Genomic DNA, 25717 nt, shown 5'->3' on the forward strand with positions numbered 1-25717 from the left:
AAGAAACATATTTCATTCTCGTGCTTTCCTGCCCCAAAGTAGTGAATTTAATAAAGAAATAAGAGCTTGGAACCATTTTTCTGATATCCATACAGTATAGAAACATAGAATGTGTCGGCAGATAAGAACCAATTGGCCCATCTAGTCTGCCCAATAATCTGAATCCTATCAATAGTCCCTGGCCCTATCTTATATGAAGGATAGCCTTATGCCTATCCCATGCATGTTTAAACTCCTTCACTGTATTTGCAGCGACTAGTGTTGCTCACGAATATTCGCAATTCAAATTTTAATCGCGAATATAGCATATTCGCGAATTTGCAAATATTGCAAATATAGCACTATATATTCATAATTACGAATATTCGCTTTTTTTGCGCATATGTGAAAATTTGTGCGCATATGCGCAAATTTGCGAATATTGAGCCCTCCCTTCATTAATGGTATAGAGAACTGTGACTAGTGCATCAACTCTGTGATTTTTTGCCCAATAAAACCAATAGGCTAATTGTGGTCTATGGGGATCTCACTGCATGTAAGATAAGCAGGACCGTCTCGGCAGTACAGTGGGATGGGAAACCGTCACTGGTTCGAGTCCCAGGGTGGACAGTGTTACAGTGTTGTGGTTAAACTTTACTTTCCTGGAAAAGCTGCTGAGTTGCCCATAGCAACCAATCAAATTGCTTCTTTCATTTTTCAGAGGCCTATTCAAAAATGAAAGAAGCGATCTGATTGGTTGCTAAGTATATAGTAAACATTCATATATGTGGTCAATATATAGTATACATTCATATATATGGGGGTAAGTATATAGTATACATTCATATATATGGGGGTCAGTATATAGTATACATTCATATATGGGGGTCAGTATATAGTATACATTCATATATATGGGGGTCAGTATATAGTATACATTCATATATATGGGGGTCAGTATATAGTATACATTCATATGTGTGGTCAGTATATAGTATACATTCATATATGGGGGTCAGTATATAGTATACATTCATATATATGGGGGTCAGTATATAGTATACATTCATATATATGGGGGTCAGTATATAGTATACATTCATATGTGTGGTCAGTATATAGTAAACATTCATATATATGGGGGTCAGTATATAGTATACATTCATATATATGGGGGTCAGTATATAGTATACATTCATATATATGGGGTCAGTATAAAGTATACATTCATATATATGGGGGTCAGTATATAGTATACATTCATATATGGGGGTTAGTATATAGTATACATTCATATATATGGGGTCAGTATATAGTATACATTCATATATATGTGGTCAGTATATAGTATACATTCATATATATAGGGGTCAGTGTATAATATACATTCATATATGGGGGTCAGTATATAGTATACATTCATATATACGGGGGTCAGTATTTAGTATACATTCATATATATGTGGTCAGTATATAATATACATTCATATATATGGGGGTCAGTATATAGTATACATTCATATATATGGGGTTTCAGTATATAATATACATTCATATATATGGGGGTCAGTATATAGTATACATTCATATATATGGGGGTCAGTATATAATATACATTCATATATGGGGGTCAGTATATAGTATACATTCATATATACGGGGGTCAGTATATAGTATACATTCATATATATGTGGTCAGTATATAGTATACATTCATATATATGGGGGTCAGTATATAGCAGTGATTCCCAACCGCGGTGCCGCGGCACACGTGTGTGCCGTTCAGCACTGCCCGTGGTGCCGCTGGATTTTGCCGTGATTTTTTTTATTTTTTACTATTATTTTTTTTTAAATGTCCCGCCCCGGCCTGACGGCGCAGGGGGGAAGGGAAGTCTGCGTGCGCACTGCGCACACAGCGTCCCCCTCTATCTCCTGCGTTTCCTGTGTTCCCCTCCGTCCCCTGCGTCTGCCGCGTGACCCGTGTTCCCCTCCTTCCCCATCTGTTCCCTGTGTCCCCCGCATCCCCCTCCTTCACTCTCCGTCTCCTGTGTCCCCCTCCGTCCCCCTCTCCCTTGCGGCGCAGTGAGCCGGATATGGTGCCCTGGGGCGGAACGAGCTGCACCAGCGCCGTACTCCCGTGCCTCCTGTGGAACTGCAAGCTGTGCGGGCCGGCTTGCTTAAGGTACCGTACCCTTTCCACCCCTCTGTTCACCTTCTCAACCCTGTCTAAATCCCCCCACCGTCACCCAGGTCCACACTCTACCCCTCCCCCCCGACCCCGTCACTCATGTCCACCCCCCCTGTCAGCCACGTCTGCCTTGTTTACCTCCCTGTCCATCTCTATCACCCATGTCCACCCCCCCCTGTCAGCCATATCTGCCTTGTTTACCTCCCTGTCCATCTCTATCACCCATGTAATCCCTCCCTGTCACCCATGTAATCCCTCCATGTCACCCATGTAATCCCCCCCTGTCATCCATGTCCACCCTCCCTGTCACCCATGTCCACCCTCCAGTCACCCATGTGCACCCCCCCAGTCACCCATGTCCACCCCCAAGTCACCCATGTCCACCCCCCCAGTCACCCATGTCCACCCCCCCTGTCACCCATGTCCACCCCCCCTGTCACCCATTTCCACCCTCCCTGTCACCCATTTCCACCCTCCTTGTCACCCATGTCCACCCTCCCTGTCACCCATATCCACCCCCCCAGTCACCCATGTCCACCCCCCCAGTCACCCATGTCCACCCCCCCAGTCACCCATGTCCACCCCCCCGTCACCCATGTAATCCCTCCCTGTCACCCATGTAATCCCTCCCTGTCACCCATGTCCACCCCCTCAGTCACCCATGTCCACCCCCTCAGTCACCCATGTAATCCCTCCCTGTCACCCATGTAATCCCTCCCTGTCACCCATATAATCCCTCCCCGTCACCCATGTTATCCCTCCCTGTCACCCATGTCCACCCCCCTGTCACCCATGTCCACCCCCCCTGTCACCCATATCCACCCCCCCTGTCACCCATGTCCACCCCCCCTATCACCCATGTCCACCCCCCCTGTCACCCATGTCCTTCCTCCCTGTCACCCATGTCCACCCTCCCTGTCACCCATGTCCACCCTCCCTGTCACCCATGTCCACCCTCCCTGTCACCCATGTAATCCCTCCCCCGTCACCCATGTAATCCCTCCCCCGTCACCCATGTAATCCCCCCCGTCACCCATGTCCACCCCCTGTCACCCATGTCCACCCCCACTCTGTCACCCATGTCCACCCTCCTGTTCACCCATCTGTCCCTTTGTTACCCCAGTCCACCCTTCTCTGTCACTCCTGTCCCTCTTTTACCCCCTTGTCCACCCCTCTGACCCCCTGTCTCCCCTCTCCACCCTCCTGTCACCCATGTCCACCCCCTGTCCACCCCTCTGTCACCCCTATGCCCCCGTCACCCATGTTCACTCTTCTACACCCATCTATCACCCTTGTACACCTCTCTACACCCCTCTGACACCCATTTACACTTCTCTACAACCCTCTGTCACCCATGTACACCCATCTGTCACCCATGTACACTCCTCTACACACCTGTCACCCATGTACACCCCTCTGTCACCCATGTCCACCCCCCCTGTCACCCATGTCCACCCCCTCAGTCACCCATGTCCACCCCTCAGTCACCCATGTAATCCCTCCCTGTCACCCATGTAATCCCTCCCTGTCACCCATGTAATCCCTCCCTGTCACCCATGTAATCCCTCCCTGTCACCCATGTAATCCCTCCCTGTCACCCATGTAATCCCTCCCTGTCACCCATGTAATCCCTCCCTGTCACCCATGTCCACCCTCCCTGTCACCCATGTCCACCCTCCCTGTCACCCATGTCCACCCTCCCTGTCACCCATGTCCACCCTCCCTGTCACCCATGTCCACCCTCCCTGTCACCCATGTCCACCCTCCCTGTCACCCATGTCCACCCTCCCCCGTCACCCATGTAATCCCTCCCCCGTCACCCATGTAATCCCTCCCCCGTCACCCATGTAATCCCTCCCCCGTCACCCATGTAATCCTCCCCGTCACCCATGTCCACCCCCCGTCACCCATGTCCACCCCCACTCTGTCACCCATGTCCACCCTCCTGTTCACCCATCTGTCCCTTTGTTACCCCAGTCCACCCCTCTGTCACTCCTGTCCCTCTATTACCCCCTTGTCCACCCCTCTGACCCCGTCTCCCCTCTCCACCCTCCTGTCACCCATGTCCACCCCCTGTCCACCCCTCTGTCACCCCTATGCCCCCGTCACCCATGTTCACTCTTCTACACCCATCTATCACCCTTGTACACCTCTCTACACCCCTGTCACCCATTTACACTTCTCTACAACCCTCTGTCACCCATGTACACCCATCTGTCACCCATGTACACTCCTCTATACCCCTCTGTCACCCATGTACACTCCTCTACACCCCTCTGTCACTCATGTACACTCCTCTACACCCCTCTGTCACCCATGTACACTCATAGGCGTGCGCACAGGGTGTGCCGGGTGTGGAGCAAAAGGGGCAGCTGCACCGGGCCCTGTAATTCCTGGGGGCCCAAAAGCAGCTCTCCCCTTTTGCCCCATAAAGCTGATAAAGGCTGGCGGGCCAGGCGTCAGGGGCCCGGCCAAAATGTTAGTAGGAGTGGGCGGGGGGGCGGGTTTGCGCCGCACGCTACCTTTTTATGTTCGCCGCCGCCGTCACTCATTCCCAGGCAGCCAGTACCGCAATGGCTGTCTGGGAGATGGTCACGTGACGTGACGTGTGGTGCAACGTCACGGGCGGCATCATAGAGAAGAGCGGAGCATAGAGAGTCTCCCGCTCCTCTCAGTCCCCACACGGCCGCTTCCAGGATCAAGGCCGCAGCAAGGGACCCACCGCCGGGGGTATCCTCCCCTCACTTGCATAATCTGATAATCCCCTCCCCCGTACGTATCCTGTACTGATCCTGAGTTATATCCTGTATTATTCTAAAGAGCTGTACTCACTATTCTGCTGGTGAGGTCACTATGTACATATATTACATTACTTATCCTGTACTGATCCTGAGTTATATCCTGTATTATTCTAAAGAGCTGTACTCACTATTCTGCTGGTGAGGTCACTGTGTACATACATTACTTATCCTGTACTGATCCTGAGTTATATCCTGTAAATCTTTTATTAGAAAAATACAAATCATAACAAAACATAAACCAGCACAACTTTGCCATAACGGAAAACAACAACATGAAATAACATAAACCCAAACTTTACATTTAAATAAAAGAACAAAAATCCTGCCTAACCGGCTAGCCCAGCTTTCCTACTAGAACTAGAAATATTATAACTACACCTTTCATAGCCAAACAACACACTCATAAGAAACATAAATATAGCACTATTTCGCTTTAACTCAAAACACCCAAACTCGGGAAAAATCATACATTACAAATAGAAAACACAACAAGCACTCACACTGCACACCATGTTTTTTTTTTAAAATAATAATAATAATTATAATAATAATAACAACACTATACCACACTCACACATGCACACATATATATCCATATATTAACTACATTTAACCAAGAAACCAAAAATAAATAAATAAATAAATTAAATTCAACTCAAAATACCCAAACTCGGGAAAATATCACAGAAAACACAATACACACATGCTTACACACATCTTTACTACATACTACATATATAAACCAAAGAAAATAAATCCACAACGGGATACTAAAGAAACATTACTACAAAAACAAAACTGGTTCGACTGCCATGTCTATCTCTACTATAAATACTATATACTTAAAAAAAAATTTTTTTTATAACATAACATTATACATACTATATACATAACTAACTATATACACTACTATGTACAATACTATACACAAACTATATACACCTGTAAATAAACATAAAACACACCTACAAATATAAAAGAACATTCTACAGTAAACTGACCCTTCACCCACACCACCCGCCCTCCTGTACATGGGTCAGAGTTTTTTCCATACAGTTCATAGTCCTCAATGTCCAGTCCACAACTGACCCATGCCAGGTCCACCAAAAGAAAAGACCACCACCACCCACAAATATACCCTCCCAACCTAGAACTCCTCCCAACCAACTTAACCATTACCAGCTTTAACATACATAAGCAAACAATACAACCCACTTTAGGCCCAAGTTCGGTGCCTGTAAGCCCTTCATAACCATAGCATCTGAAAACAAAACAAAAAGCTAGGGTGCACATGCATTAGCCCACCACCAGGAAGAAGGAAGGCAATCCTGATACATACAAAATGTATATTCTTTCCCTAACTGCACCCTACCTCTCACCCTACCATTATCCCTAAAGATAAACTGACCCTAGTTGACTCCAGCCGATGGAAGCGCCCACCCGGTTGTAGACCCTTATATTAAAGGGACAATGAAGCAGGAAATGGTCCATGCTTTCCAGCATGTCCCCGCACTCTTCTCGGGGACATCCCCGGTCATCAGATCTCCTGCACTTCAAATTGTCCCTCACATATAGCTTCCCCTGAAAGCAGCGCCAGGCCAAGTCCCAAAACTTCTGGGGGATCCTTTTCATATTTAAGAGATACAACCCCACCCTCAGATCCCGACCTGTGCAGTCCCTGAGCGCCAGAGGCTTCTGGAAGTGGGTCAACAGAACCCGTTTGTCAAGGAACTGCCTTGACTGGGTCCTGATCTCCCACACTCCCAGACCCCACCGACGTATCGCCTTCAGAGTCGGGGTAGCGTAAGCCGGAAGATGCCCATGGGGCGTACGGAGGTCCTTCACTTGCCCTCCTGTCTCCCATTCCTGGAAGAAAGGCCGAAACCATTCCCTGCAGGAGAGTACCCACGGAGGAGCCCTCTCTGACCAGAGGTTTGAAATGTTAGCTTTCAAGAAGGTGTTTGTTAAGAACACCACAGGGTTTACCATAGATAAACCCCCTAGTCTCCTTGTGCGGTACGGAACCTCTCTCTTGACTAGGTTCATCCTGTTCCCCCATAACAGTTGGAAAAACAGGCTGTAGATCCTAGTGTAGTAGGCATCTGGCAAGATACATACACTGCCAAGATAGATAAACAAGGGGAGCAGGATACGATTTGATCAGGTGTACCCTTTCCCTGAGGGTCATAGACCAACCCTTCCACTGATCCACCCTATGAGTGGCATCCTGTAGCTTACCATCCCAGTTTTTGGTGGGATAATCATCCTGGCCGAATGTGATGCCCTGAATTTTTGCTGAGTCTTGGGGCCCTGGGAGGGTGTCCGGGAGATCAAAAGTGGGATCTCCCCCTCCCAGCCAGAGACTTTCACACTTATCCCGGTTGATCTTAGACCCGGATGCCTCCGAGTAGCGTTCCACCTCCGACATCACCACATCGACCTCCTCTCTCGAGGAAACGAAAATGGTGACATCATCAGCGTACGCCACCACTCTCTGGGCGACATCCAGTTCCGCCAGACTCATCCCGACTCCCGCCAACGGCCCACAATCTACCCTCCGGACGTAGGGATCAATTGCGAACACGTATAAAAGCGGGCTCAAAGGACAACCCTGACGGACTCCGGACCCCACCTCAAAAGAGCGGCCAGACCACCCGTTCACCAGCGGGAAACTCTCTGCCCCTGCATATAAGGTCTTAAGCCAATTAATAAAAGCACACGGTAAGCCATATCTCAGGAGGACGGACCAGAGGTACTCGTGGTTCACCCGATCAAATGCTTTGGCCTGATCCAGGGACAGCAAGTACCCCTTCCAGAGACCTGCACTACTCCGCTCCACTGCCTCCCGGACACCGAGAACAGCACTTAAGGTGCTTTGGCCTGGAACAGAGCAGTGCTGGGCCCCCGAAAGGAGCCGGGGTGCAAACTTCACCAGCCGATTAAACAGTATCTCTGCCAGAAGCTTCCTGTCCGTATTGAGAAGAGCTATGGGCCTCCAATTCTCAATATGGCTGGGATCTTTACCCTTTGAGAGAAGAATCAGGGCTGACCTCCTCATTGACTTCGGCAGAGTGCCCGAGGAGAGACACTCATTGAATACCTCAGTCAAGAGGGGAGCTAAAGACTCCTTAAAGGTCTTGTACCACTCGGATGTTAAGCCATCCGGACCTGGTGACTTTTTGGGGGCAAGCCCCTCAATCGCCAGTCTCACTTCCTCTTCCCTGATTTTTTTTGCCAAAACATCAAGAGAGGGGTCTACCCCTGGCTCAGGAATGGTTTCAGCCAGGAAAGCCGACATCCCGTCTCGATCTAGATCCTTCCTTCCCAAGAGATGCGAGTAGAAGGATCTGACGACCTCCAAGATCCCTGATCTGGACCGATTCAGAGATCCTGTACTATCAATCAGTCCTGAAATGACTTTACTACTCACTGACATCTTACAGTTTCTGTAAGGGTCGGGCGAGCGGTACTTCCCGAAATCCCTCTCAAAAACCAAAGATGCGTGCCTATCGTACTGACACCTCATCAGCAAGGACTTCACTCTGGAGATATCCTCCCGGCTACCTCCAGTCGAGACGAGAAGCTCGAGTTTCCTCCTCAGTCCCTGATACAGGCGATACCTATTCAGGGACCTGAGGCTCGAGAGCTGGCGGAAGAACCCCGCAACCCGCTTCTTGAATATCTCCCACCACTCTGACTTACTACTACATAGGCCCAGTAAAGGTACCTGACTCTGAAGAAAATCCTCAAAGGACTGTCTTACCTCTGCTTCCTCCAGGAGGGACGAATTCAGCTTCCAATAACCTTTACCCATCCGAGGGGTCTCTGAAACATTCAGGGAAAACAAAATCATACAGTGATCGGAGAACTCCACCTCAACCACGGACACTGCAGAAGAGACAGCTTCCTCCTTCAAATAAAACCTGTCTATTCTAGACCTGCAGCTACCTCGATGATAGGTGAAACCCGCGTGGCCTGAGGGGCTCCGGATGTGGGCGTCCTCTAGGCGAGCTACCCTAACTATGCTATTGAGAGCTATGCTATCATAAGCCAACCGATCATTGGAGCCTCTCCTATCTTGGGACCTTTTGACAGTATTGAAATCCCCTCCAAAGATCACCTGTCGGCTTGTAAAAAGAAAGGGCTTAATCCTCATAAAGAGATCTTTGCGGCCCCACTTGGTTTGTGGGGCGTAGATGTTAATAAGCCGGAGCTCTTGCCCCTTCATGAGGACATCTAAGATCAGGCACCTCCCCATTTCTAACTCAATAACCCGTCTGCATTCAACAGGAGCGGTAAAAAGGACCGCCACCCCACTATACGGCTCAGCCGCAAGAGACCAGTGGGAGGGGCCACGCCTCCACTCTCTCCTGGCTTTTACCAGAGAGGCAAGATCTGACAACCTGGTCTCCTGCAGATACAAAATATCGGCTTCAACACGGCCGAGAAAATCAAAGGCTGCGAATCTAGCCGTATCAGACTTTATACTGGCACAGTTAATAGATGCCAGTGTCAATGGGGTGAGTGCCGCCATCATGGGTGATTGAGATAGACGGCCCTAACCCCCTCATTTTTGTTTCTTCTTTACCCCCTCATCCCCAGATGAGGAGGCTTCCTTGTCTTTGGACCGTTTTTTTGATTCTGACTGGTCCATTTTATAATCCCCATCTCCGCCTGGCTCCGATTTGGCCCCATCCCCTGCGGAAATTGCCCCATCAGGACAGGGCCCAGTTCCCCCTGGAGGCTCCCCCACTTCAGGCACCCCATCCCTGACCCCCCCCCCTTCAAGGAGGGGGAGGAGATGTCTTCAAGGACAGAGTACCGGTTAGACAGATCAATCAGAGGGGGGGCAGGTAAGCTTCCGCTTGGGACCTGGTCCGCAGCACGGGGACTAGAGGGCTCCGACCTCTTCTTTCTCCCTTTACTGCCCTTCTTTTTTGGCCTCTCTTCACCCTCCTCATCCACACTTTCACAGTGGGAGGAATCGGAAAGATCGGCCTTGCTGCCCTCTTCTTTACAGATTCTCCCCATTTCCTCTTCCAGCACATTCTCCCCCAGGGTCTCAGCAGTTTCAGGACTAACCTCAGGAGCAGGGCCAGAAGCTACCCCTGCCACATGGGAACTCTCCAGTTCCCTGCTCCTTCTCCGATTAGCCTCCCGCCTCAGCCTGGCGGGACTTTTCCTCTTCACTGACCCTGTTGCACCTTCACCCGCACCCGTGCCCTCCCCAGCTGAGGCAACGTTACTGCTCTCCCCAGCCAAGGTGACCGTCGCACGGGCAAAGGCGCTAGGACAACGGCTGAAAGGGTGTCCTAAGACACCACACAGATGACACCTGATCTGCCTACAGGATGCGGCAAGATGACCTACCCCACCGCACAGTGCACAGACCTGCACGGTACAGGCTGCGCTAAAGTGAGTGGGGCTGCCACACCTGTGACAGACCTTGGGCTGCCCCTGGTAGAAAACTTGGATTCTGTCTCTCCCAAGAAAAGCAGCTGATGGGATGTGGGCAACAGTGCTCCCCGAACGCTTCAGTTTGACGGAAAACGTCCAGGCCCCAGACCAGATCCCATGTTCGTCATAGTTCTTTTTTGGCATGTCCGTCACATCCCCATATTGGCTAAGCCAGGTCATAATGTCATAGCAAGATAGTGACTCGTTACGTGTCAAAACGGTCACTTTCTTGGCCAGATTCTGACGGGATATCGCCTTTACGGCGAAATCCCGCCAGCCGGGCTCGCTTTTCACCACCTCATAATTCGACCAGAAAAGTTCCAGACCCTCTGGCCGAACAAAGCTGATGTCAAACTCGGAAGTACCATAGGGGTGGATCAGGGCAAAGATGTCACTTGCCCTGAATTCCATCCGGAGGAGCTCAACCACCTTACCCCGAGGCGGACGCGCATCTTCGCCCCTCCACACTAAACGGACCACATTCCTACGGCCACTTTCCTGGCCGGATGTCGGGAGGGACCAGACCACCTCCCCGTTTTGTTCTCGGAAGGCGCCTAAGCCATGTCTTTCTATCCAAAAAGACAGGTCAACCTCACCCCTCCCCTCTACATGGATTGACCTGTCTCCCCTACGTAGAGCCTCCAGGAGGCGCTGTTGCAAGTGACCCCCAGAGCCAGACGGAGATGGGGATCCCCCTGATCCCCCGGCAGTGACGCTGGCATAGCTTCTCTGAGAAGCAGCCACTACCGGGGGGGCAGTCGAACCAGGAACTGACCCAGAGGCCAAACCTGGACCCTTATTCTTAACAGCCATAACACCTCTCTCTGTCATTCCACTACCACTCCTCACCTGTATTTCACTAGCACCCCTCTCTTGGACTACACTTGCACCCCTCTCTTGCACTCCTCTAGCACCCCTCTCTTGCACACTACTTGCACCCCTCTCTTGCACACTACTTGCACCCCCCTCTTGCACACTACTTGCACCCCCCTCATCAACACTGCTACCACAACTCCTCCCATGCACACCACTATAACTCACATTCTGCACATTACCATTTTTATTCACATTTTTCCTTTCACTTTCACTCTTGCGTTCACTCTCCCTTGGAGTGTTACAGACTGGGCTGGCTGGGTCTTTTGCTTCATGTTTAAGGGTTGCCGGTTTCAGGATTGGTGCTGCATAGTTCTTTCTTCCTGTGTCTTTGGGTGCAGACACAGGCTCCGCCTCTGAAATGGGTGGCCACTCCCCCTCACAAAAAGACTGTCCCTCCGGACTAACTCCCGCTACAGCTGATGTGCAGGGAACCTCCCACTTTATAGCGGAGTGCCCCCTGGCGCCAGAACCAGTATCAACCACGCCACCTAGGGGACCGCCCCCTGAACCAACAAGGTCCAGCGCCCGGACACTCCCCCCCCCCCCTCACAGGAGAGTGCCCTGCGGTGCCAGGACCTGTACCGCCCACTTCAACCAGGGGACCGCCCCCCGAACGGGTGAATCTGCCGCCATTTTCCGGTGCCTGGACACCCTCCCCCCTCACAGGAGGGTGCCCTTTTTTTTCTATAGCACCCGCGGCCATTTTGGGTGCGCTACTGTATCCCCCATGCTGGCCCCGCTCCACTACAGAAACGGGGTCTGGCAGATTGGGGGACCCAGCACCCTTTTCAGCCGACCCAGACTGCTGGAAGGGAGAAAAGACAAACTTAACTCCTTGTGTCTTCTTCCTCTTCTTGCCCTTTCCTTTCTTCTTCTTCTTTCCCTTCTCCTCTGGGCCCAAATCATCCCCGAAGGAAAAGTTTTCCAGACGGGTGGGGGACTCCTGCATAACAATTGCCCGCAGGAGACCCCCATCTGCCAAGCCGCTTCCATCACTGCAGTCACTGCCGTCATCATCATCATCATCCTCCTCACTGGAGGGAGGTAAGGCCACCTGAGCCGGGTTTACATAGTCCTCACTGAGGGTAAGTGGGGGGTCTGGGGTAACAGTAGTGGTGGTACACACAGGTCCAGTATCCATATCCCCCTCACTCTAATCCCCCTCCTCACCTCCCTCCATCTCTTCCTCCTCACTCTGGCAGTCATCTTGGTTACTCACTTGTCCTGAGACCTTCATGCTGGAGAAACGATCCTTGTTCACAAGTCTCTCGCTGAGTATACCACCTCCCTCCACAATGTCCGATCTCAGCCTAACAATCTCATCCACCTGTTTCTTCAGAGCTCTCACCTTGGTGGAAAATGCTGCCCTCTTGGTCTTTGCTGCATTGTTTGCTTGGTAGCTGGAGGGGCAAGCTGTGCATAACTAGCTTGCCCCCTGACTGGTGAGCAGTTAAGGGGTTAAGAAATATACAGGCAATGTTTTTTAGCCCCCTCCCCCGCCTGTAAAAACTTGTTGCTAACTATAGTGGTATGTCCCATGGGTGGGGGGGAAGGAGTGCACCAATCAGGGGTCTAATAGTTTCCCGGGCTTTCAGGGGCCCTCCCCTGGGTATTTATAGCTGTGGTGCCTCCCTTTCCCCCTCAATCTGCCCAGGACCCGGAGTTTTGACTGCTGGCTGGTATGTGTCTGCCCCTTATTTGTGGCCTGGATGGAGCAGATGGGTGAGGGCTGGCATGCTCCCTTGTGGCTGAGCTGGCCTCCCCTCCTGTTGCACCCTTGGCGGGTTCAGGAGGCTGGCGGACCTCTTATCAGTCCTGCCCTCCTTTCCCACTGTAATCCCTTTGAGCCCTGTCCCGTTCTTTTGCCCTCTCCCCTGCCTGTACTTTGATCCCTCTCTCCTGGGTGCTCCTGGAGCAGGCTCTGATTACCTACTTGCCCCGTCCGTCTCTTTTTTCCCCCCTGTTGCGGTCCCCTTCGTCTGCCTCCCCCCCCCTGTTGCGGTCCTTACCATAACCCCCCCTCCCGCCTGTTTGTCCCCTCCGCTCTGGAGGTGGCGGCCCCTGGGTGGCTGCTGCTGTTTTAACCCCCTTTAACGTTTGCGCAAATGGACGTTTATTAACGTCCATTTGCGCGTCCCCAGCTATAATCCGCGCTCACATAGTGAGCGCGCATTATAGCTGTTGGGTCCCAGTTGCTATTAGCGACCAGGACCCCTGATAATGCCGGACATCGCCGATCTGGCAGATGTCCGGCATCACCTTTTCAGACGCGGCGATCAAAGTCATCGCCGCGTCTGAAAATGTAATTGAACGCATCCCGGCTGCTCAGCGGGCTGATTGGGACCATCGCGATAAAATCGCGATGTCCCGATCAGCTGGGACGCAGCAGGAGGGTCACTCACCTGCCTCCTGCGCGTCCGCTCCTCAATTGATTGCTCCAAGCCTGAAATTCAGGCTTGAGCAATCAATCATTGATAACACCGATCATTGCCATGTTACTACATGGCAAGTGATCGGTGTCAGGTTCAGTGTGTGCAGTGTTATAGCTCCTAGGGGAGCTATAGCATTGCAAAAAAAAAAAAAAAACTGTTGAAGTATTTGAATAGTTAAGTTAATAAAGATCTTTTAACCCTTGCAATTTTACACGTTTGATCACCCCCCTTTTCCACATCATAAAATAAAATAAAAAATAAAAATTAATAATAAAAAAAAAAAAGAAAAAGAAAAGAAAAGAAAAATACCATAATAGTAATGATAAAAAATTAAAATCTATAAATAAAATAATAATACATAAAATACTGTATATTACAACAACATACACGTGTGGTATCGCCACGTGCCTACATGTCCGTAGTATAAAAAAATAAATAAATTCATTAATTAATTAAAAAAATTAATTAATAAATATAGTCATTTAAGGCGCTCCGTCTATGGCGTACGTGTATAATATAAAAAAAAAAAAAAAAAAAAAAAAACATTACAAATTTATTAATTAATGAATAAAATACATAAATAAGTAATATTACTTGAATAAATAAATTTCACAGTCCAAAATAGCGTATTTTTGACCCCTTTTTATACCGTAAATATGAAAAACAGCGATCTCAAACTCTGATCGAAACGACAATGGTACTGCGGACAGCTTCAGATCACAACGCCAACTATATGAGCACTCATACCGTCCCCACTCCATTGCCCGGCTCCTTACCCCCACCACACTAGCACTCCCCCCCTGCCCACTGCTGCTGCTGCCCCTCCCCCTTTTTCCTCGTGCTCTTCCAGTGCTCCCCATGGTTCTTGCATCCATTGCGCCCCCCCCACGCCTCCCCATCACCTCTCTGCCCCGAGTTCCCAACCCCCCCCCTTCCCCCACTGCTGCCACTGCTGTCCTCCTTCCTCCTGCCTCTCCAATGCCCCCCGTGGAGGGGTAGGGAGTGCTCCCCTGATTTCGTGTTGCTCTTCCCCCCTCTGGGGCCGGATGGGGGCATAGACGTATTTGTCGCCGCTCTCGCTCTGGTCCTGGGGGGCGGCACAGGCGGTGTTTTTTGGGCCTTCTGTTCACCTGCGGGGAGTAGGTGTTTCGGTTCTTCCCGCAGGGTTCTCCCTCGGAGTCCTCTACTGCTGTTTTCCCGGCGTGGTTTCCGGCGCCGTTCCGTGCGGCGGCCGAGTGCCCGCGACCCGGCGGTCTCCAGCGTGCCTTGTCCCACGCCTGCGGCGGTGGTGAAGTGGTTCCTCCCTCTGTTGTGCTTCTCCATTTTCTGGAATTGGTGAGTCTTCTGATGTGGGGCTTTGCCCCTTCCCTGGTTTGTGTGCTTATTGCTACGTCTGTGTAGTGTTCGTCCTTTTGTTCCCGTGTGTTTGTTGAGTTTGGGTCTCGGATATGGGTGTATATCTGTGTTGGTCTCTGGTTGTGAGTTGGGTACGTCTCTTCTTGACGGGGTGCTTTGGTAGGGTATCATTTTCTGCGGTGCGCGCTTGGGTGTGTGGTCTTTTGGCCTTACGCTCTAGGTGGCCGGGGTTTTGCTGACTTAGCTCCCGTAGGCATGTTCCTTTTCCTGAATCAGTGGCTGCCACCCAGTCACGGTTTTGTTTCTTTGGGTTTTCTCCCCCTTTGTTTGGTTTATCTCTCCATCTTAAGTTGTAGTCTCTCTCCGCTGCTCCATTGTCCTAGTATATTTGTCTGCTGTTTTTTCCTGTTTCGCCCAATCTCATGTAGGCATGGGACTCCTGTATGTCGTGCTGGGTGCTTTGGCTGATGTGGCGGAGGGTAGGTTTCGCTTGAGTCTCTGGGGGTAGGTTTTGCTTGTGTCTCCGTTTGTCTTGCCTGTGTGGTTTCTTCTGTTCGTGGTGGTATTCCGGAGGGTGATTCTCCTGTGCTCTACACTTGTTGGGGTGTGGTTTGTTGCTGCAAGGCTGACATGCAAATTTGTGAAGCGTCCATATTTTGTGCTCGCTTCGGCAGCATGTATGTTAAAATTGGAACGATTTTGAGGAGATTAGCATGTCTTCCGCATGCCTTGTTGGCCTTGGTTTGCTGCTTTCCTATGGTCAGGGAGTAATTGCGTTTTCTCTGTTTTGGTTTCTTCAGGGCTCGCTATGTGCCCCGGTTCCGGTCCTTGCTGGTTTACTGAATGTTCCACGTGGAATGTGGTTCAGGGCGGAGTTTTTTCCTGCAGGTTGTCTCTGGCCGCCGAGGGTGTGTGGTATCTGTGCCCCCGCATATGTGCCCCTGGTGCACTAAGGGCTGACGTTCCGGTTGGTTGGGTTTTTTTCAGGCGTGATGCAGTGGACAGGCCTGCTTTCAGTCCCCCGTTGCAGCTCATGGAGAGCTCGCTCTGTTCCCGGGTGTGGCTGGTTTGGTTGGTTGTTGGTGTGGTGTTTTGGTTTTCCAGTGGTGCTGCAGGGTGGTTTACTACTGGGTGTCTTGGTAGTCAGTGGGTTTCTGCCATGCTTGGGTTTTTTGTTTGTGCTTTTTCCTTTGGTGTTGGTTGTGGGACTTTGGGTGCTTGCTTCAGCAGTTCATGTTCTAGGATTGTAACGGTACTGTGTGGGTTGGCGTGGCCCCTGTGCTTGATTGCGCTATAATTTGGTGATGCTTTTCTTTTTTGGGTGTGATTTGAGTGATCGGGGGCGTTTTGTCGGTCTGACATTTGGGGCGTTGTCACTGTTATTATTTCTTTCTTTCGGCTTTCTTCCTGCGCTCGGCTTGTTGCACCTAGTGCTTCGCTGTTTGGAGATAAGGTTTATTTTGCGGCTGTACTCCCTGGGGTCGGTATTGGGTGTTGACGCTTTGTCCCGTTCTCTGGCAGTGGTTCCGGAGGTTGCTCCCTCGGGTGGAGTCGGAAGGTTTGCTCATGTGGCTGTGGAATGGGAGACCACCTCGGGTTCGGGTCCCGGGGTAGGACTGAGTGATACAGTTGTGGTTAAATTTTCGGCCTGTGGGTCATCGTGGAGATTGGTGTATTTCTTGGTCCGCTTTAGTGGCTCCTGCGACTTGGTCGCACTCACGGTGAGGCGCTTGCGAGTAGTTGGGGTTGGTGTGGAGGCCGGGATGTCTACAGTCAAGGAGGGTCCCGAAGGTTCCAAGTGTGTCTGTGGATAGGGGTTTTGTTTTTTGTACCTACAAGGTTCTGCTGTTTGACTTCCTATTTCGTTTTGATAGGCTGTGATAAAATAAGTTAACTGCTGTGTCTCCTATCCAAGGACGTTCGAGATTTGGGCTGTATTCTGCATGTATCCAATTAACATTCTTAGTATGTGACGCTGGGTATCTTCACCTGTTCATGTGAATCACCTACTACTCAGTGCAAAAAAAAAAAAAAGGGTGCTTTCCCACTGTGCTGCGATCCAGTGGGGTGAGGTTGCCGCATGACGGGGGGTGATTTTTCTTTTCTGCTTTGCGGTTGGTGGGATGTTGGTGTATACCTAGGGGCTGGGCCCGTGAGCGGGTGGCCTTGCTGTCGGCGACCATTTTTTCCTATCAGTTTTTGGGTCGCTTGGTGGCGGCTGTGGGTCGGATTTTTGGTTGTCGCTTTTGCGTCGTTTTTTCTGATCCGAGGTTTTGCGCTGGCTTTTTTCGGGGCTAGGTGGATGGGGCACTTTCTTTCTCCTCGTCTCCTTCCATGACACTTGGGTGTCTGATGTGTTTTTTGGGTGCCTATTTTGTGCGTTTTCAGGTCCGTCGGTCCGAGATTGCTTAGGCGATCTGGGACACACAGCTTGTGCTGCATGAGGGTCCACGAATGACTGTTTTTTCCTGTTGTCGTCCTATTGTTGATTGGACTGCGGTGGGGGCCTCCCCCCCCACCTCTTTTTCTTTTATGCTCCCCGCCCTCGATTGTCTGTTTTGGGTTTTGGCTTCTCTTTGTAGGAGGGGGTGTTGCGAGTTTGGGATTCGCTCTCTTTTTGTGTCGGTGTCGGCGGAGAGGGCTCAGTTTCCGGAGAGGGTAGCGCAGCGCGTGGGGCGCGGGCGATCTGCTTGTTGCGTTGCTATTTTCGCCCAGTTTGATGTTTCCCACATGTGTTTTTGTTTTGCGAGCGGCTTTCCGCAAGGTGGTGCGAGTGCTGCGGCACTCTTCGGTGTATGGGCGAGAAATGAGAAATGAGTTCACACAAGAGTTAGTGAATACAAAAAAAATAAAAATTACAAAAAATAAAATAAAATGCAAAAACATAGGACCTGGCGGCAGGTACCTCGGATTTCCTGGAGAGGTTATGTGTTGGGAGAATTTCCTGGAGAGGAAATGTGTTGGGCGACTTTCCTGGAGAGGAAATGTGTTGGGCGACTTTCCTGGAGAGGAAATGTGTTGGGTGTGTTCGGGGGGCTGAGTTGGCCCCAGGTGTTGGCTATCCAGTATCTCTTGGGTGGACGGTGAAGACGGTGAAAGCGGGGTCAACCCGGGGTAGACCTCCACACAGGACAGTGTGGCAGCACCTCTTGGGTTGGCAAGAAGCCAATCGGTGTCTTTGTTACAGTTAAATTGTTATTTATATAAGTAATTTTATAAATAAAGCTGTGGCCGATCCCCACCCACGGAAAAGTTGAATTGTTGTTGTGTCAGTTATTATTTAATTAATTATTGTAGTAAGGGGGAGGGGTAGTTATAGCCAGCTCGGAGCTAATTGGGTCTCAACAGTCTGGAGGGGCAAGCTGTGCATAACTAGCTTGCCCCCTGACTGGTGAGCAGTTAAGGGGTTAAGAAATATACAGGCAATGTTTTTTAGCCCCCTCCCCCGCCTGTAAAAACTTGTTGCTAACTATAGTGGTATGTCCCATGGGTGGGGGGGAAGGAGTGCACCAATCAGGGGTCTAATAGTTTCCCGGGCTTTCAAAGGCCCTCCCCTGGGTATTTATAGCTGTGGTGCCTCCCTTCCCCCCTCAATCTGCCCAGGACCCGGAGTTTTGCCCTCCCTCCCTCCCTTTTTGTATCTCTGTTTATTGTAAGTCACAGCTTGGCGGTAAGAAGACGGTGAAAGCGGGGTCAACCCGGGGTAGACCTCCACACAGGATAGTGTGGCAGCACCTCTCGGGTTGGCAAGAAGCCAATCGGTGTCTTTGTTACAGTTAAATTGTTATTTATATAAGTAATTTTATAAATAAAGCTGTGGCCGATCCCCACCCACGGAAAAGTTGAATTGTTGTTGTGTCAGTTATTATTTAATTAATTATTGTAGTAAGGGGGAGGGGTAGTTATAGCCTGCTCGGAGCTAATTGGGTCTCAACAGTCTTGCAAACTTCAGCTCCTCTCTGAGGCCTCTTAGTTGTTTTCCGAGCTGTTCATACTGAGCCATCTTGGCCTGGATTTTGGACCCAAAGCTGGCCAGGGATTCTTTGGGCCCCTTTACCCCCCATTGCTGGGGTTCTGAGGAAACAGGCTGGATATGGGGATATGATAAACGTATATAAGTATATTAATGGCCCATACAAAAAATATGGAGAAAAACTGTTCCAGGTTAAACCCCCCCAAAGGACGAGGGGGCACTCCCTCCGTCTGGAAAAGAAAAGGTTTAGTCTAAAGGGGCGGCACGCCTTCTTTACCGTGAGGACTGTGAATTTATGGAACGGTCTACCTCAGGAACTGGTCACAGCAGGAACAATTAACAGCTTTAAAACAGGGTTAGATACATTCCTGGAACAAAATAACATTAAAGCTTATGCAGAATTATAAAACTACATCCCTTTCCCTTATCCCCTTACATCCTTCCCTTCAATCCCCTGGTTGGACTTGATGGACGTATGTCTTTTTTCAACCATACTAACTATGTAACTTTGTAACTATGTAACTATGATGCAGACTTTCCACTCCGCTGCCTGGATGAGCTTCTGCTGGAAGCTTTGCAGCTCCCAGCTGAGGTCGGGGAGGGGGCCCCACATGGCTGTGGACCCTGGTGGATCTCCTCACCCCATCCTGACTACTGGCTGTTGCATTTTCCTTTGCACACCCCGCCAGCCGAGAACGGGGGGGGGGGGGGTGCAAGATGAAGCCCCAGCTTCCCGGGGCTCCATAGCAGGAAAACCTACCCAGGTGTCTGCCACACACCTGGGGAGGGGTGGAAGAAAATCACTGCTTCTCTGGGAAACTCTGGAGCTCAGCAGAACACACCTTCTCTCCAGAGCTGTACTCACTATTCTGCTGGTGAGGTCACTGTGTACATACATTACATTACTGATCCTGTACTGATCCCGAGTGTGTGTGGGATGGGGGTGGGGGACCGGGGGGCCCCCCAAAAAAATTGCTTGCCCAGGGTCCAATCAAAATTAAAGACAGCCCTGTCCATTATACATACACTGTACAGCAATCATACATCCATTATACATACACTGTGTCTGTGACTGTACAACAATCATACATCCAATCCATTATTAATGGATTGGATGTATGATTGCTGTACAGTCACAGTGTATGTATAATGGAGGTATGATTGCTGTACAGTGTATGTATAATAGAGGTATGCTTGCTGTACAGTGTATGTATAATGGAGGTATGATTGCTATACAGTGTATGTATAATGGAGGTATGCTTGCTGTACAGTGTATGTATAATGGAGGTATGCTTGCTGTACAGTGTATGTATAATGGAGGTATGCTTGCTGTATAGTGTATGTATAATGGATGTATGATTGCTGTACAGTCAGTGTATGTATAATGGAGGTATGCTTGCTGTTCAGTCACAGTGTATGTATAATGGATGTATGATTGCTGTACAGTCACAGTGTATGTATAATGGATGTATGATTGCTGTACAGTTTATGTATAATGGAGGTATGCTTGCTGTACAGTGTATGTATGATGGATGTATGATTGCTGTACAGTCACAGTGTATGTATAATGGAGGTATGCTTGCTGTACAGTGTATGTATAATGGAGGTATGCTTGCTGTACAGTGTATGTATAATGGAGGTATGATTGCTGTACAGTGTATGTATAATGGAGGTATGATTGCTGTACAGTGTATGTATAATGGAGGTATGATTGCTGTACAGTGTATGTATAATGGAGGTATGCTTGCTGTACAGTGTATGTATAATGGATGTATGATTGCTGTACAGTGTATGTATAATGGATGTATGATTGCTGTACAGTCACAGGGTATGTATAATGGAGGTATGCTTGCTGTACAGTGTATGTATAATGGATGTATGATTGCTGTACAGTCACAGTGTATGTATAATGGAGGTACGCTTGCTGTACAGTGTATGTATAATGGATGTTTGATTGCTATACAGTCACAGTGTATGTATAATGGATGTATGATTGCTGTACAGTCAGTGTATGTATAATGGATGTATGATTGCTGTACAGTGTATGTATAATGGATGTATGATTGCTGCACAGTGTATGTATAATGGAGGTATGCTTGCTGTACAGTGTATGTATAATGGAGGTATGATTGCTGTACAGTGTATGTATAATGGATGTGTGATTGCTGTACAGTGTATGTATAATGGATGTATGATTGCTGTACAGTGTATGTATAATGGATGTATGATTGCTGTACAGTGTATGTATAATGAATGTATGATTGCTGTACAGTGTATGTATAATGGATGTATGATTGCTGTACAGTGTATGTATAATGAATGTATGATTGCTGTACAGTGTATGTATAATGGAGGTATGCTTGCTGTACAGTGTATGTATAATGGATGTATGATTGCTGTACAGTGTATGTATAATGAATGTATGATTGCTGTACAGTGTATGTATAATGGATGTATTATTGCTGTACAGTGTATGTATAATGAATGTATGATTGCTGTACAGTGTATGTATAATGGAGGTATGCTTGCTGTACAGTGTATGTATAATGGATGTATGATTGCTGTACAGTGTATGTATAATGGATGTATGATTGCTGTACGATGTATGTATAATGGATGTATGATTGCTGTACAGTGTATGTATAATGAATGTATGATTGCTGTACAGTGTATGTATAATGGAGGTATGCTTGCTGTACAGTGTATGTATAATGGATGTATGATTGCTGTACAGTGTATGTATAATGGAGGTATGCTTGCTGTACAGTGTATGTATAATGGAGGCATGCTTGCTGTACAGTGTATGTATAATGAATGTATGATTGCTGTACAGTGTATGTATACTGAATGTATGATTGCTGTACAGTGTATGTATGATGGAGGTATGCTTGCTGTACAGTGTATGTATAATGGATGTATGATTGCTGTACAGACACAGTGTATGTATAATGAATGTATGATTGCTGTACAGTGTATGTATAATGAATGTATGATTGCTGTACAGTGTATGTATAATGGATGTATGATTGCTGTACAGTCACTGTGTATGTATTATGAATGTATGCTTGCTGTACAGTGTATGTATAATGGATGTATGATTGCTGTACAGTGTATGTATAATGGATGTATGATTGCTGTACAGTGTATGAATAATGGATTTATGATTGCTGTACAGTGTATGTATAATGGAGGTATGCTTGCTGTACAGTGTATGTATAATGGAGGTATGATTGTTGTACAGTGTATGTATAATGGATTTATGATTGCTGTACAGTGTATGTATAATGGATGTATGATTGCTGTACAGTGTATGTATAATGGATGTATGATTGCTGTACAGTGTATGTATAATGGATGTATGATTGCTGTACAGTGTATGTATAATGAATGTATGATTGCTGTACAGTGTATGTATAATGGAGGTATGCTTGCTGTACAGTGTATGTATAATGGATGTATGATTGCTGTACAGTGTATGCATTATGGATGTATGATTGCTTTACAGTGTATGTATAATGGATGTATGATTGCTGTACAGTGTATGTATAATAAATGTATGATTGCTGTACAGTGTATGTATAATGGAGGTATGCTTGCTGTACAGTGTATGTATAATGGATGTATGATTGCTGTACAGTGTATGTATAATAGAGGTACGATTGCTGTACAGTGTATGTATAATAGAGGTACGATTGCTGTACAGTGTATGTATAATGAATGTATGATTGCTGTACAGTGTATGTATAATGGATGTATGCTTGCTGTACAGTGTATGTATAATGGAGGTATGCTTGCTGTACAGTGTATGTATAATGGAGGTATGATTGCTGTACAGTGTATGTATAATGGAGGTATGCTTGCTGTACAGTGTATGTATAATGGAGGTATGCTTGCTGTACAGTGTATGTATAATGGATGTATGATTGCTGTACAGTGTATGTATACTGAATGTATGATTGCTGTACAGTGTATGTATAATGGAGGTATGCTTGCTGTACAGTGTATGTATAATGGATGTATGATTGCTGTACAGTGTATGTATAATGGAGGTATGATTGCTGTACAGTGTATGTATAATGAATGTGTGATTGCTGTACAGTGTATGTATAATGGAGGTATGATTGCTGTACAGTGTATGTATAATGGATGTATGATTGCTGTACAGTGTATGTATAATGGAGGTATGATTGCTGTACAGTGTATGTATAATGAATGTATGATTTCTGTACAGTGTATGTATAATGGAGGTATAATTGCTGTACAGTGTATGTATAATGGAGGTATGCTTGCTGTACAGTGTATGTATAATGGAGGTATGCTTGCTGTACAGTGTATGTATAATGGAGGTATGATTGCTGTACAGTGTATGTATACTGAATGTATGATTGCTGAACAGTGTATGTATAATGGAGGTATGCTTGCTGTACAGTGTATGTATAATGTATGTATGATTGCTGTACAGTGTATGTATAATGAATGTATGATTGCTGTACAGTGTATGTATAATGGAGGTATGATTGCTGTACAGTGTATGTATAATGAATGTATGATTGCTGTACAGTGTATGTATAATGGAGGTATGGTTGCTGTACAGTGTATGTATAATGGATGTATGATTGCTGTACAGTGTATGTATAATGGATGTATGATTGCTGTACAGTGTATGTATAATGGAGGTATGATTGCTGTACAGTGTATGTATAATGAATGTATGATTTCTGTACAGTGTATGTATAATGGAGGTATGATTGCTGTACAGTGTATGTATAATGGAGGTATGGTTGCTGTACAGTGTATGTATAATGGATGTATGATTGCTGTACAGTGTATGTATAATGGATGTATGATTGCTGTACAGTGTATGTATAATGGATGTATGATTGCTGTACAGTGTATGTATAATGGAGGTATGATTGCTGTACAGTGTATGTATACTGAATGTATGATTGCTGTACAGTGTATGTATAATGGAGGTATGATTGCTGTACAGTGTATGTATAATGAATGTATGATTGCTGTACAGTGTATGTATAATGGAGGTATGATTGCTGTACAGTGTATGTATAATGGAGGTATGATTGCTGTACAGTGTATGTATAATGGAGGTATGATTGCTGTACAGTGTATGTATAATGGATGTATGATTGCTGTACAGTGTATGTATAATGGAGGTATGATTGCTGTACAGTGTATGTATAATGGAGCCTCCAATCTAAAAAAAAAGCCTCCAATCCCCAAAAAAGTTTTAATAAAGTTTTTCATTTTGTTTGTATTGATATTTATATGAGTGTAGGTCTGTTTATGTATGTGTGCATGCAAGCAAGAGGGGCTGAAACGTCGCACTGTTTGACATGTGGAATAAATAGTTATTTTTTGGATATTTGGAGTGCCGCACCATTTTTGAAGTTATCAATTGGCTGTGATCGAGCCTGAGGAGCTGGCACCCGCCTACTGTGGTAAAGTAGTGCTGCATTTTTTTCGACATTTATATATATATATATATATATATATATATATATATATATATATATATATATATATATATATATATATATATATATATATATATCTATATAAACACACACACGCGTGTGCGGCATGAGTTTGTGCTTTAGGGTGCACACTCCTCTACACCCCTCTGTCACCCATGTACACTCCTCTACACCCCTCTGTCACCCATGTACACTCCTCTACACCCCTCTGTCACCCATGTACACTCCTCTATACCCCTCTGTCACCCATGTACACCCATCTGTCACCCATGTACACTCCTCTACACCCCTCTGTCACCCATGTACACCCATCTGTCACTCATGTACACTCCTCTAAACCCCTCTGTACACTCCTCTACAGGCTGAAGGTTTATATAAAAAAGATGGCTCCGGGGGGGCGGGGGCTCGGGCCCCTTACTGGTGAACTAGCTGTACCCCCTGATAGCCATGAGAGCTGCTAGTGACCTACTGCTGCTAGGGGGGGCACAAGGGGGGGCCAATCATGATGTAGGGGGGGCCGTGGCCCCCTCTGCCCCCCCCCCCTAGAGACGCCACTGAGAAGACCTGCTGTTACTACTTTGTAAGAGAGGGCACTTTGGTTTTCTTTTATTGCAATTTAAGTTGTTAGTTAATGAAAAATAATAAATATTGTTTTATATATAACTACAGTTAAGGGGAATGTTTTATCAGTTATTCTGCCTAAACATCGGGCAGCATAAAACTGGTGCAGACATCACGATCCCAGGACACCAGGAAAAACACTGAGACACTCGGTCATTCAGAGTCATCTTAGATTGAAAATCCTGCTGAAACCCCGGAAATGAGTCCCTGGGGCTGGTCCCAGCGGGGCGGGTGACGCATCTCTCCCTATGCCAATGGTCTCCAAACTGTGGACCTCCAGCTGTTGCTTAACTAAAACTCCCAGCAAAACTACAACTCCCAGCATGCCCAGACCATTTTTGGAACAACTAGCAGTCCACAGTTTGTAGCCCTAGTCCCTATACAGTTACATTCCTGGCTTCTGCACTACTACTGGAATTGTGTTCCTGGTATCTGGCACTTCCGGGTCAGGTGACGTCATATAACTAGCCATCCAATCAGAGGCTGAGGCTGGACATTGCTTCGGCCCATAACTGAATGAGCAGCTGTGTAACGTCACCTAA

The sequence above is a fragment of the Hyla sarda genome, assembly GCF_029499605.1.
Source record: "Hyla sarda isolate aHylSar1 chromosome 2 unlocalized genomic scaffold, aHylSar1.hap1 SUPER_2_unloc_20, whole genome shotgun sequence".
Lineage (NCBI taxonomy): Eukaryota > Metazoa > Chordata > Amphibia > Anura > Hylidae > Hyla > Hyla sarda.